The sequence below is a fragment of the Oncorhynchus masou genome, chromosome 30 (genome assembly GCF_036934945.1).
Source record: "Oncorhynchus masou masou isolate Uvic2021 chromosome 30, UVic_Omas_1.1, whole genome shotgun sequence".
NCBI lineage: Eukaryota > Metazoa > Chordata > Actinopteri > Salmoniformes > Salmonidae > Oncorhynchus > Oncorhynchus masou.
This window is the reverse complement of record NC_088241.1, coordinates 4,855,189-4,868,414: the sequence shown is the minus strand read 5'-3', so window position 1 is coordinate 4,868,414 and position 13,226 is coordinate 4,855,189. Positions and strand designations below refer to the sequence as shown.

The 13,226-nt window shown below is 42.4% G+C and overlaps 1 pseudogene; it reads right to left on the bottom strand.

Moving 5' to 3' along the window:
• Positions 1-829: 829 nt before the first annotated feature.
• On the bottom strand, positions 830-5,453 carry LOC135523009 (L-rhamnose-binding lectin CSL2-like; annotated as a pseudogene).
• Positions 5,454-13,226: the final 7,773 nt, after the last annotated feature.

The window sequence follows — 13,226 nt, the reverse complement described above, 5'->3', positions numbered from 1 at the left end:
TGTGTTACAGCCTGAATTCAAAATGGATGACGAAATAAGTCTCACCCATCTACACATTTTATACATTTTTTGCAAATGTATTGAAAATGAAATCTCATTTAGATAAGTATTCAAACCCCTGAGTCAATACATGTTAGAATCACCTTTGTCAGTGATTATAGCTGTGAACCTTTCTGGGTCTAACAGCACACCTGTACTGTACAAAACTTGCACATTATTTAAATTCTTCAAGCTCTGTCAAGTTGGTTGTTGACCATTACTAGACAGCCATTTAAGTCTTGCCTTTGAGTCGATTTAAGCCAAAACTAAGTAACTGCAGTGTATATTGTTTTAGGTTATTAAAATATGAAGACTGGTACTCATGTTTCGTTTGCCCCAAACATAAACCATGTATCCAAGACCTTGAAATGTTTTAATCCTTCTTGGTGTAATATCATTTGTGGATTCAAATAAGTATTTAGTGTGAAAGGACATGTTTCATAATATGGAACAAAATACCAACCACCACCACAGTTCTTTATCAAAATCAGACCAACCACCACAGTTCAAAAAAATCAACATTGCATTTTGTGTACTAAAGGATTTATTCAAAACAAAGTATTATGTCAGTGTTATTTGAAGACAAATTTATTTTTGGGGTTAATGTTTAATTTCTCCATGCTTCCTCCTAACCGTGCATTGCTGCAACACAAGAGAGACCTCATGAATTTTTTACACACAAATTATGCCTGATGAAATAAACAATCAATGGGATTTACACATTTTGAATTTACACTCAATTGAGACTTCAGAGAAGAGAAGACAGGAAAGAAATACAAATCCCTCCCAATGAAGAGGAAGTTATCCAAGTAGTCTCTCTGGTCTTTGTTCCTCAGAGAAGATCTCCTGCAAGACAAAAACGGTCAGCCCCAGTGTTCTACTACCCAGTCGTGTGTGTGTGTGTGTGTGTGTGTGTGTGTGTGTGTGTGTGTGTGTGTGTGTGTGTGTGTGTGTGTGTGTGTGTGTGTGTGTGTGTGTATTACCGTATGCATCAGTTCCTCACATTTAGCCACAGGTGTAAGCCACATCCAGGTACTTGTAGGTCCCTACACAGGGATCTCCATACAGAGAGTTGGACGCCGTGACGTCACACTGGCTCTTCCCATTACACCTGTGTCAACGACAGGTACAGGTTAACACTACAGTCATGTTTCTACAGTCCAGGTTAACACTACAGCAGGGTAGGGGCGGCAGGGTAGCCTAGTGGTTAGAGCGGTGGACAAGCAACCGGAAGGTTGTAAGTTCAAAGTTCAAACCCCCGAGCTGACAAGGTACAAATCTGTCACTCTGCCCCTGAACAGGCAGTTAACCCACTGTTCCTAGGCCGTCATTGAAAATAAGAATTTGTTCTTAGCTGACTAGTTAAATAAAGGTAAAATAAAAAAAAATAGGTTAACACTACAGTCCAGGTTAACACTACAGTCATGCGTTTCTAATAGTACACACTGCAGGTACAATACCTCTCTGCCACCTTACTGGTGGCTATGGATTGGCTGAGGCAGCTGGTGTTGGCTAGTTGGTTAGCGGGCCGTTTAAAGGAACACACTAGCTGGTCACGGCGGCCATAGTTGGCACTGTAGATCTGGATTATCCCTTCATCTGAGGGAGATGAGGAGGAGAGGTAAGACTGGATGTCTTTGGTGTGTTCTAGTGATGGTAATATAAACTATATATTATACTGTCCTACTATGCTATTATATAACTGGATTTGGAATCACACTCAAAACTGGAAAACCACACTACAGACGGATCCAACTTTGATGGAATGTCCTTAAAACAAGTCAAAATGAGGCTCAGTAGCGTGTGTGGCCTCCACGTTCCTGTTTGACCTCCCTACAATGCCTGGGCATGCTCCTGATGAGGTGGCGGATGGTCTCCTGAGGGATCTCCTCCCAGACCTGGACTAAAGCATCCGCCAACTCCTGGACAGTCTGTGGTGCAACGTGGCGTTGGTGGATGGAGCGAGACATGTCCCAGATGTGCTCAATTGGATTCAGGTCTGGGGAACGGGCGGGCCAGCCCATAGCATCAATGCCTTCCTCTTGCAGGAACTGCAGACACACCCCAGCCACATGAGGTCTAGCATTGTCTTGCATTAGGAGGAACCCAGGGCCAACCGCACCAGCATATGGTCTCACAAGGGGTCTGAGGTTCTCATCTCGATACCTAATGGCAGTCAGGCTACCTCATGCGAGCACATGGAGGGCTGTGCGGCCCCCCCAAAGAAATGCCACCCCACACCATGACTGACCCACCGCCAAACGGCCATGCTGGAGGATGTTGCAGGCAGCAGAACGTTCTCCACGACGTCTCCAGACTCTGTCACGTGCTCAGTGTGAACCTGCTGTCATCTGTGAAGAGCACAGGGCACCAGTGGCGAATTTTCCAATCTTGGTGTTCTCTGCCAAATGCCCTGCACGGTGTTGGGCTGTGAGCACAGCCCCCACCTGTGGACGTCAGGCCCTCATACCACCCTCATGGAGTCTGTTTATGACCATTTGAGCAGGCACATGCAGATTTGTGGCCTGCTGGAGGTCATTTTGCAGGGCTCTGACAGTGCTCCTCCTGCTCCTCCTTGCACAAAGGCGGAGGTAGCGGTCCTGCTGCTGGGTTGTTGCCCTCCTACGGCCTCCTCCACGTCTCCTCATGTACTGGCCCGTCTCCTGGTAGCGCCTCCCTGCTCTGGACACTACGCTGACAGACACAGCAAACCTTCTTGCCACAGCTCGCATTGATGTCCCATCCTAGATGAGCTGCACTACCTGAGCCACTTGTGTGGGTTGTAGACTCCGTCTCATGCTACCACTAGAGTGAAAGCACCGCCAGCATTCAAAAGTGACCAAAACATCAGCCAGGTAGCATAGGAACTGAGAAGTGGCCTGTGGTCACCACCTGCAGAACCACTCCTTTATTGGGGGTCTTGTTAATTGCCAATAATTTCCACCTGTTGTCTATTCCATTTGCACAACAGCATGTGACATTTGTCAATCAGTGTTGCTTCCTAAGTGGACAGTTTGATTTCACAGCAGTGTGATTGACTTGGAGTTACATTGTGTTGTTTAAGTGTTCCCTTTATTTTTTTGAGCAGTAATAAATATATATATATATATATATATATATCTCATCATATGAAAGGAGAATACATTCTACTTGAACATCAGAGCCTTACCACATTCTACTTGAACATCAGAGCCTTACCACATTCCACTTGAACATCAGAGCCTTACCACATTCCACTTGAACATCAGAGCCTTACCACATTCCACTTGAACATCAGAGCCTTACCACATTCCACTTGAACATCAGAGCCTTACCACATCCCACTTGAACATCAGAGCCTTACCACATCCCACTTGAACATCAGAGCCTTACCACATCCCACTTGAACATCAGAGCCTTACCACATTCCACTTGAACATCAGAGCATTACCACATTCCACTTGAACATCAGAGCCTTACCACATTCTAGTTGAACATCAGAGCCTTCACACGTGATGCTGCGTGCTGCCAAGACAAACAAACAGGAATTACAACCCACACTGGCCACTGCTGGGCAGACATAAATAAAATACATACATTTTCATAGCAGACATTAGCCTGGTTTAGTGTTTTGTATTAATATACATAGAAACAGACTGACTTGCTGGGATGCAGGTGTAGGTGGTATCCAGGTATTTGTAGATTCCAACACAGGGGTCAGAAGTACGGAAGACTTCCGTGTTCACTTCACACACCTGTTTCCCATTGCACCTGGGGGATATCAGGAGGTAAGATGAGCTATGGCTGGGATTTAATCAAACGGGGTGTCAACAAGCATGCAGCACTTGACATTTAAAGCAAACATTTGCAGTGTTTACTGTGAACATCAGGAAAATTGGCTTTAAAAAGGCACATTGATACTGCAATGCGCTTTTCAACAACGTGCCTCTGAATCCCAGCCTGTCTTTATCAAATAAACACTGACTGAGTACCTCTGTGAGAGGACCTCCAGGGTGCCCGTCTGTGAACACTGTGTTGGTCAGCTGGTTGGCAGGTCGTCCTTCTTTGCAGGTGGTTCTGTCAGTCCTTCCATACAGAGCTCTCTCAATGGAGATCACCCCAGAATCTAGCAGGGCAAGAAAAATCAACATGTAAAGAAACAAACAGCACTGTGGAGAGACCATCAGGATAGAATGTGTGTGTTCTTACCACAGATCAGGAACTGGACGTTTTCTCCATTGTCACAGGTGACCACTCTCGTCGCTGAGTGAGAAACAATCACATACACTGAACAAAAAATAAAACGCAGGTACACATTATACTGGGAACAATAAAATGTGCAGTTTTGTCACAAGACAATACCACAGATGTCTCAAGTTGAGGGAGCGTGCAATTGGCATGAATGTCTACCATAGCTGTCGCCACAGAATTTCATGTTCATTTCTCTACCATAAGCAGCCGCCAACGCTGTTTTAGAGAATTTGGCAATATGTCCAACCGGCCTCACAAACGCAAACCACGTGTACCACCAAGCCGGGAACACCACAACCAGCTTCTTCACCTGCGAGATTGTCGGATATGCCCTCCGACGAAACAGCACATGCAAAGCGTCAAAACAGAACTAAGATCAAATCGTACTACACCGGCTCTGACGCCCGTCGGATGTAGCAGGGCTTGCAAACGTTTACAGACTACAAAGGGAAGCACAGCCAAGAACTGCCCAGTGACAAGCCTACTAGTTGAGCTAAATTACTTCTATGCTCGCGTCGAGGAAAGTAACACTTAAACATGCATGAGAGCATCAGCTGTTCCGGATGACTGTGATCACACTCTCCGCAGCCGATGCGAGTAAGACCTTTAAACAGGTCAACATTCACAAGGCCAGACGGATTACCAGGACGAGTATTCCGAGCATGCGCTGACCAACTTGCAAATGTCTTCACTCACATTTTCAACATGTCCCTGACTGAATCTGTAATACCAACATGTTTCAAGCAGACTACCATAGTGCCCAAGAACACTAAGTTAACCTGCCTAAATGACTATCGACCCATAGCACTCACATCTGTAGCCATGAAGTGCTTTGAAAGGCTGAACACCCTTATCCCAGAAACCCAAGACCCATACCGCACAAACAGGTCCATAGATGATGCAATCTCGATTGCACTCCACACTGCCCTTTCCCACCTGGACAAAAGGAACACCTATGTGAGACTGCTATTCATTGACTACAGCTAAGCATTCAACACCAGATTGCCCTCAAAGCTCATCACCAAGCTAAAGACCCTGGGACTAAACACCTCCCTCTGCAACTGGATCCTGCTCTTCTTGACAGGCCAACGCAGGTGGTAAGGGAAGCTTACAAAACATCCGCCACACTGATCGTCAACACGTGGGCCCTCAGGGGTGAACGCAGTCAGTCTGACAAGGAGCATGATGCTGGGTACAGGTGTGGTAGTAGCTGGTTCAGTTGTAGTAGTAACAAGTAAGATGTTACAGATGGTCACCTGGACAAATACACCTAACATTTATTGATACTTGCAAAGAACAGATCCTTGTTTGCAAAGCATCAACCAGGAACACAAAGCACAGCAGATTAGCAGTCAACTCGGCAACACAGAACTAAAATCTCACGCCAGCTCAAACCACATGTACTGTGTGATGGTGCCGTCCTCCGTTACGCAATCACCACAGCATGAAGCCCATTTTAGTTATCGTTGGGTTTTATTCTCTCTGGGTGTCAATCTACCTGTGATTATGTCACGTAATACAGTTTCAGTAAACAGTTTGTCTCCCGTGGAGAAGTAACCAATCTAATTATCCCGTGCTTAATTTTAGCCGGCTGGCACCTCCCTGTTTTAGACTTTCGTTGGGAGTTTTTTTAGCCAGATTCAGTACCTCTCCCAGAATTTCATTTTTTATCTTCACTTTTCCCAATGTGAATATTATAATAAAAATATATCAAAGTTAATTTGAGTTGCCTCATTGGCAATTCTTCCATACAGGCCATTCCCAATATTTCATATACAATCACAGGAAAAGACAGGTTGGCTACCAAAACATATTTGATCAGCTTCCAAATATTGTTGTACAATGTAAAAACGAGAGAGATGGCCTTTTGGCAGGAACATGTCGGACATCTCCGGCGAGAGTACTGCCCATCATTGGGTGAGTCAGTGACACTGGTAACTATTTTTAGTGTCACTGACTTGCCGAATGATGCGCAGTACTCTTGCCCGGGGATGTCCGACATGTTGTGCCAAAACACCATCTCTAGACTAACGTCGTCCTCATATTGTAGCCTACAATATATGTATCTCCACACACCTAGGCCAAGGCTATTGATGGATTCAAGACAAGGTGTCTTTTATTGAGCCCAGAATCAGTTTGTCAGTGTTAAAGTAGCCTGTCATTGCGATCATTTGTGCACTATTAAAGATTCTGCCAGAGTCAGTCATGTAAAATTATGCAGAATTGCATTAAATGTATTTATATAAAAGGCCACATTTTTCCCAGACCCTAGGCTACAAAGAAAGTTACCCCGTGTGTGAAGTTCTACTCTATGCCCCTATACACATGTACAATCTGTTCTCAGAACATTTTGTATTATTCTATACTTAAATCCATAACACTCCATTTAGGAGGATAAATCACATTTCATACAGTATGAATTAATTTGAGAACATCCACCCATTTTGTATGAAACATTACAAATTAAAATTCATATGTTACAAATTTGCAAAAGTATTCAAATGTTACAATTCTAGATAGGAGGTAGGCAGCTAATGTCATATAGCTTGATAACCTTAGCTAGACGAGACGTGACGTTTAGGAGCTAAGGGGTTAAGGTTAGCTAAAAGGGTTCACTAAAAGGGTTAGGGGATGTGTTAACGAACATGCTAAGTTGTTGCAAAGTAGCTAAAAAGTAGCCAGTAGTTGAAAAATTGTTATTAGTCAATGTTGTTTCAAACTCATCACCATTGGGTTGCTAGACATTTGCCTTATACACCCACCCTGACCAACCACCATGCTTAAATTTGTCTTAAGTAACCATACTGAATCATACTAAACTGAGTGTTCCGGATTTACTTTTACTACGTAAAGTCTGAGAACAGGCTGCAACGCGATGATATGCATAAAATGCTTTATTATAAAAGTGATATTCTTCATGCGTTCCGGTACCTCAGAATTCCCCAGGTCACCCCCTTCTCGCGCTCACTTTTTGTTCCGGCACCTACCAATTTACCAATTAAGCACTGAATTTAACAAAGTTTTCATGCGCAGGTCTTCCCATATTCACATAGATGACTACACCAGATGTGATTGAATAGCAAGACAGCATTATATTGGTTTTTCATTTCAATAGTACAATCGCCAGTTACCATAAATTAACAATTTACGCCATTTGCTATGTTCTTTGTTGTTTCTTTATTGGACCAATTACACGTGTACACTTTGATTGTTTCAAGTTGTTTGTATTGTTTGCTTATCTTACCCTGAGCCGGCTTGTTTTTCCTGCGTCTCTGGAAAGAGCGTGCTCAGTCATTAATGATTATATATCCTATGGCAGACGTCCCCAATTACATTCAGCCGTGGGACGATTTTGCTTTAAGGGGATTCTATAAATTCCCCTGGCCTGCGCCCCGTGTGAACCCGCCCCGTGTGATTGCCTTCGTTTTGAACCGGGCCGCCTCCCGGCATTGAGCTGGGTGCCCAAAATTTGGTCGGATGGAGAATTGTACACACATTGCTTACAACACTGGGCCCGTAATTAACCAATCAAACTTTATTGGTATGGTAATATTTACCTAATTTGTCAAATCCTAAAAGAGGGTTAGCAACCTTTTGTTGTTCAATGAACGGGGAGAATTACTGTCGGAAGATGGAGGAAACTGGGGTTTTGTTTGACACTACAAGTGAGTCGAGTGAAGCTAATAGTACAGAAAGTGAGAATGAGTGGGTTACAGTGGAGAAGAAAAAGGTAAACAAGAAAAGTAAAGCTAAGTTGGAAAATAGGGAACCACTCAACTCGTTTTTGGTCCGAGTCAGGGTTTTGGATGAATGCTACTTGGGAAATCCGTTCAATGTCTCCAGGAAAATCTGGAATGTGTTGGAAGAAAGTGTGGAGTCGGTGAGAGTCACAAGAAGTGGTCTTATTTTTGTTTATGTCTGCGGAGCAGAAGAAGCGTGTGTTAAACAGTGGCGACCCGTCATTCAGGGCAGGTGGGGCTCTGAGACCAACATTTTTAGCAACAAATGTATAAATGTTTTTTTGGGGGGGCTTGCCTGTTTTGCATGTTATTTTGGCATTAATTAATACGTGTCACATGTGAGTTTGAAACTATGTAAAAATATATATATTGAGTTAATAAAGCTGCATACAAACTTGGGCTGTGGTTCAAACGCAAAGTAGACAGCCCTCGGCTCTTGGGGGAATCCCAGATGCTTTGTTTGTCTTTGGTCCAAATGATTAGCCACCAAGCAATGGAAGTTTGCAACGTAAGCCCCTCAGCCCTCATTTTTTAATGGATTTTGCGAGTGTACAATTATGTTCACTTCGGAGCCTGAAAAGCCCCATAATTCAATTTGTAAACTTAACCTAAACTTAAGCCTGAACTTAACCTCAACGTCAATATGGAGTCAACGAACAAGTGTAAGTAAAAACGAATGTAAATTAAGTTAGAAATTGTGCTACTAATGCACAAACACAAGTTTTTGTTTGGTTAGCTTTTGGAAATTGTAGAAATAAAACATTTTCCTCCTTCAGAAGTAGCTAAGCAGGCTAATGTTAGTTAGCAAATTAATTTGCAAGCTATCATACAGTAGGTGTATATTAATAATGATGTAGTTAATATGAGTAGACATGCAATCATATAAAGCACCCACCAGCTACCGGTGGCTGAAAACACAATCATTGCGGGATGAACAGCTGATGAATTTCCTGACAGAGACGGTCCATTTAAAAATCATTCCTTCCTCCCTCGCCCTTTTCCCTGCAAGTGTACTCGTCAGACGTCATGATACCTCATCAGAACTTCCCTCTTAATTTGAGGGCTGGGGTATAGGGTATGTCTTTTAAGTGTTTGGAATGCAGCCATGGTCTTGTTTTTTTGAGTAAGGCAACTCCAAAATGCAGGTGTTTCAGCCGAGCTCAGTGCTTTCTGTGGTGGCGGGGCTGGACGGCAGAAGATAGGAAGGAGCATTGTGCCGTGATTGACTCAGTGTTTTGTCACTCATGGGGTCCTTACGCAATAGCCAAGCTTAAGTCCTTAGAAAGGGTAGACATCCAACATTTCAGCCAATGTGCGGGGACACTGGTTAGTCGGTACAGTATCTTTGATTGGACTGATTATATCAACATCTTACTTTCACAATCTTAATTGTGAAATAATGAAGAGAAATATAGATAAAACATATCGGTGCTCATCGGCCATCAGACATAAACATTACACAACAATTTGGAGATCGCAAATTCAACAATGAGTGGTTTGTAAGGAATTGGTGACAGTGCCTAACTGCAAGCGTTGTAGCTGGGAAGTCGGGAATAAACAGCTCAAACTGGGAAAATATATTTTGAAAGGTCATTCAACTCAGAATTGTAAATCTGTCATCTTTCTCTTTGATGACAAAATTTGTCCACAAGGACAGCCGCGCCACTTTCCCGTTCAAGCATATCACAACAAGTGAGTCCAAAAATGTCTTACGCTGCTTCATAAATTATGTACTGTAGGATGCCAGAGAGATATCTATCTTGTAGCTAAGAAAGTAATACTAAGTGTATGCTGTGTAGTAAGCTGTTAGTAGCCCATGTGCCTCACCCTAATCATTTGGTCTATTTTCATCAACGTGGTATTGTAAACACATTGTTCCTGGCCGGTGTGTGCTTGTTTACTAAATTGTTTTGTACAGCTCTGACAGTGCTACTGATAGTAGTGATGGCGCTTGTTTCTTTAAAGGCACTAAATGAGGCTGAATTAACTGTTTCACTGCCCTACAAAGCTCTGCTGAAAGCCAGGTGTAACAGTGGTATAGTGTTGGGACTCTGCTTTTGGGACAGCTTTATGTAGGCCCTAACAGTTTGTGGGCACCGTTTGTCACCGTTATAGGGTAATTCATGTATTGTTCAGTGTTGTTGTGTAGTTGCTTTACTGGCATGCACCCACTTTAAAAATAATTTTTGCTTCACTAAGATTTACGTGCTAAAATCGCTACTGGTGTGAAGACTCAAAAATATATCATTGGAATGTTTCCTGCATGGATTTTCGTAGCAGGGAGCCTATCAAGGGGGTTATTTATTGGGTGGAGCCAGAAATAAAGGCATAAGATATAACGGAAGACATCGATGGAGTTGTTGCACGCCGATTGACCTGTATGGTGGACGGAGAAAAGAAGTTCACTTCATCCATGCTACTGTTCTTTGATGAAGAGTCTCTCCCTTCTCATATAAAGTTAGGATTCATGAGATACCCTGAAGAGCTTTTGTGCACAAGCCTCTTAAGTGTCATGAATGTAAAAGATCTGTCAAGTGTGTGCAGAAGGCAAGAATATCGTGTACCAGATGAAGGGAAATGCTGCAAATGTGGCGGTGAACATGTGCCTGAATTCTTGGAGAATGAGGTGGCAAGGGTAAGGAGTGTCCAGTCTCCTGTCTGGAGGTGTTGACAAAATTGGAAGGAACGAGTGGCGGGGAATACGCAATGGTAGTAGAGCCACCAAGACCAGTGAAGGCTTCTCATCAACCAAGGGATAGTAAAATGCTACATGTTAAAAGGGTGGACTTAGTATTATTTATTGCAATGATCATAAACTGTACAGCACAAGCGAAGAAGAAGTCTAACAAAAGTCAGGGTGGTGAGGTCTGCCCAACGCATCACCGGGGTCAAACTACCTGCCCTCCAGGCCACCTACAGCACCCGATGCCACAGGAAGGCCAAAAAGATCATCAAGGACAACAACCACCCAAGCCACTGCCTTTTCACCCCGCTATCATCCAGAAGAGTAGGCCAGTGCAGGTGCATCAAAGCTGGGACCAAGAGACAGAGTTGTTCTGTCTCAAGGCCATCAGACTGTTAAATAGCCATCACTAGCACATTAGAGGCTGCTGCCCTATATACATAGACTTGAAATCACTGGTCACTTTTATAATTGAAATACTAGTCACTTTAATATTGTTTGACGTTTTGCATTACTCATCTCGTGTGTGTGCGTATATACTGTATTCTATCCTATTCTACTGTACCTTAGTCTATGCTGCTCTGACATTGCTCGTCCAAATATTTCTATATTCTTAATTCCATTCCTTTACTTTAGATTGTGGGTATTGTTAGATATTACTTGTTAGATTTGACTGCACTGTTGGAGCTAGAAACACAAGCATTTCGCTACATCTGCAATAACATCTGCTGAATGTGTATGTGACAAATTTAATTTGACCTATTTGATTTCGAGGTAATTTTATGAGTCAACTAGTGTTATAGCTGGAAGTCTACAGGAACAATTAGCATGCTAGCTGTTCCTGTTCATCCAACTCTGGAGAAGTAAATAAATAGCCTCATTGCCAAAATCTCAAACTATCCTTTTAGTTTGGAAGAAATTAGTCATTGGGGCTAATTACAAGGGGAGCCTTTTTCTGTTGTGGTGGTTATTCTGTAAAATTCATAGGTGGGACGTTTTTAAATGGTAATTTTCTGGATGGAAAAACAGTTTGTCAACTTAAACGACCAAAACCAGATAGAAAGAATTCAGAAACAATATTGAACTTAATATATTTTGAATAATACCATCTTTGAGAAGGAACAACCCAATGAAAGCTCCACGGTCAGGGCGAATCAGAAATACAAAAAACAGGCATTCAGGGCACATGCTTCTTGATTGTGTTATGCTTGAGCAGAGGAACACAGCATTAGCCGTGGCAGAATGCATAGAATTGCAGGAAATTATCTTTAAAACTGCAACATTTTCTCTCTGCTCAATGAGAAAATGTGTAGAATTGCAGAAAATTTGCTTCACAAAAGCAACATTTTCTACTTTACCCTACTAGCTATATGGCTGTTCAAGTGTATACTTCCTCTTCCAATGAACTGTGGGGAGGTCAAAATATACAGTATGATGGGGATCCCTGGGTTGCCGGTTTGCCTGAGTGGAGGTCCTTGGGCACATAAAATGGTATAGGCTACTTTCAGTCATTAATTTCTTAGTCTCTCTTTCACTCCTCTCTCAAGAGGACCTGAGCCCTAGAAGCATGCCTCAGGACTACCTGGCCTGATGACTCCTGGCTGTCCACCTGGTCGTGCTGCTGCTCCAGTTTCAACTGTTCTGCTTGTGGCATAGCACTTTGTGACATCAGCTGACGTAAAAAGTGCTTTAGAAATAGATTTTATTGATAAATGTTTCAGGGTTATTTAATCAGAATTTATTAGTATCAATGAATATTTGAATAACCTATTACTATAAATAGTTTTTGATGCGATATTGAATTTGGGTTCAGATTTTGTGACTTTGTAAGTAGTCTTGAACTCACCAAAATAAATCCTCTGGCTTCAACCTCATGATCAACTCTAAACTTAGATGATCTACTTACCTGGGTGAGTTTTAGTCGGAGTAATGTACGTGTGTGGAAGCTCCATTGAAATGTTATTAACTTTTTGTATTACCAGTCACATTGCGACTAATGGAGAATGAGCAAATGATTACGTTAATATTCCCTTCTCCTGAGCAATGTAGCTTTCATCGGTTGCAATTTATGATCCCTTTTTCCTTATCAATGATTTTAATTTGCTGTCAAAATCACCTCCATTAAGGACATTTACTGGAAGACCCTGATCAGACACAAGACAATGACACAGTGGATGGGAAATCTATTAAGACTTCATTTCTTAATGTTTTTTTACAATACAATTTGAACATGGATCAGTCACATTTTGCCTGATTTAAGTTACATAATAAATTAATCAATGATTCAAATGGAAAACAGATTGTATTTTTGCCTTTGGGTTGTCCCCAAACTTTCTGGTTGCACAGCTTGAATGAGATTAAGAAGGATTAGACAGTGAAGTCATCAAATTGAAGATTATCCAGGAAGTATATCAGCATTGGAAGCCAAATTGAACTCCCAATGAATGGAGCTGACCGAAACAATGGAAACAGTTGGCTCCGATACTTACGGGTCTCGTTTATGACATCTCCGTCTAATCCCTCTCTCTCATTTT